The sequence below is a fragment of the Marmota marmota genome, unplaced genomic scaffold (assembly GCF_001458135.2).
Source record: "Marmota marmota marmota unplaced genomic scaffold, marMar, whole genome shotgun sequence".
Taxonomy (NCBI): domain Eukaryota; kingdom Metazoa; phylum Chordata; class Mammalia; order Rodentia; family Sciuridae; genus Marmota; species Marmota marmota.
In genome coordinates, this window is record NW_026000037.1 from 44,330,792 (window position 1) to 44,332,306 (window position 1,515).

General features: G+C 55.4%; 1 protein-coding gene across 7 annotated transcripts in view; it reads right to left on the reverse strand.

Annotated features, from left to right (window-relative positions):
* Nr4a2 (nuclear receptor subfamily 4 group A member 2) overlaps positions 1 to 1,515 on the reverse strand; it is an 18,486-nt gene that overhangs the window by 7,452 nt on the left and 9,519 nt on the right. Inside the window, exon 1 of one of the 7 annotated variants that reach the window (XM_048812287.1) lies at positions 613 to 901. The exons of 4 other annotated variants lie outside the window; for them this stretch is intronic. The gene's annotated coding sequence lies outside the window, so the exon portion shown is untranslated. Of the gene's footprint in view, positions 1 to 608; positions 902 to 1,515 lie in introns of those variants that run through there. 2 more of the 7 variants (XM_015479191.2, XM_048812283.1) reach the window with 2 other exon arrangements.

Consider the following 1,515-nt stretch of genomic DNA (forward strand, 5'->3'; position numbering starts at 1 on the left):
TCTCTCTCTCTCTCTCTCTCTCTCTCTCTCTCTCTCTCTCTCTCTCTCTCTCTCTCATACAAGGACCCAAGGACGTCACATGTCAAAACCAGAAATTTCAGGCAACTTAGTAACAGGACACTATGAACACCACCCTTATTCAACAATACCCGGGAAACATCCGCACACTGGCCATGCGGTGACACAGTTCCCAAGCAACGCATAAACTGAAGAACTTTCTCTCCCTGTCAGTTTGCAGACAGCTTCCCTCATATACACAGGACTTGGAGTCTCCGTGTCGGAAGGCCACAATCAATTCTTTCCTAAGAACAAACTTAGCGCATGTTTCCGCAGGCAAATCCACAGCTTCCCAAAGTGTGGAGGCTCCTTTCTACGTCCACCAATGAGGAGTCTAGAAATCTCTATTGGAAGCCAACTCCCCCCTAATGTCAAAGCCGGAGTTCAAAATAAAGCCCTTCACAGCTGCGCGCACCCATTCCCCATTCTCCCGCCCCACTCATGCTTCAACTCTCGGGCTCCCACTTTCAGAGAACCTGTTCCACCTACGTGGAAAGAGAAGACGTACAAAAGAAAGATAAAAGAACTCGAGCTGCACCGGCTGCACCTACTCACTTAGGAGTTCTCCACGTCTCTCTTCATTCATTCAACTCCGCCGAAGTGCAGTTCCCTCTGGGAGCCCGGGTGCCCGGGTCGGGGGGTGGTGGGCGAGCAGGGCGAAGGGAGCCGAGACACCGCAGTCCGGGAGGCAGCAGAGGTAGGCGGCCGGCTGGGCAGACTAGCAGGACCGCGGAGCCTTGCGCGAGCCGCCGGGCGGACTGGCCCTGGCCGCCAATGTGCCTTTGTTTATGTGGCTCGCGCTGCCGCTGCCAACATGCACCTAAAGTCTCCGCGCGTCAGCGCGCGTCAGCGGCCCGCTACCCAATCGCGGAGCCGCCGCACTCCCCGGACTCCTGGCCCGCGCTGGCTTTGGTATATTTCCGACCTGACGTCACGAGCAGGGTTGATTTTAAGGTGGGAACCGTTCTGCGTTCACCTTGGTAGCAGGCTTGGGTGGGATTTTTTTTTTTTTTTTTTCCGAAAGAGGTGTGACCTCTTCACCCAGCTCTGTGAAGCCCGCAGCGCTGCTACACTTCACCTTCCCCCAAGCCTCCGAAACCCCGTGGCTTCTTGGCCACTCACACTTGGGGAGGGTATAACAAAAGCACGGGCGGAAGGGAACGCTGGCGTGGGGCAGGTAGCCTGCACCTAAAACAGCACGGGATGGGGTGTGCCTTGCAGGCTCCTAACCTCACTCACCCACCATCGTCACACAGACCCCATAGCGGAAGTGCATGCAGATCTGTCCCATGACACACAAGACACTCAGGGCTCAGGCAGTGTGGGATTTCCCTAGCCCAGTGCATTCCCCTTTTCTCCCTTCTTCTATTCTTGTCCTCCTTTGGCACATTTCCTTCTCAGATTCATCTCTCTCTCTCTCTCTCTCTCTCTCTCTCTCTCTCTCTCTCTCTCTCTCTC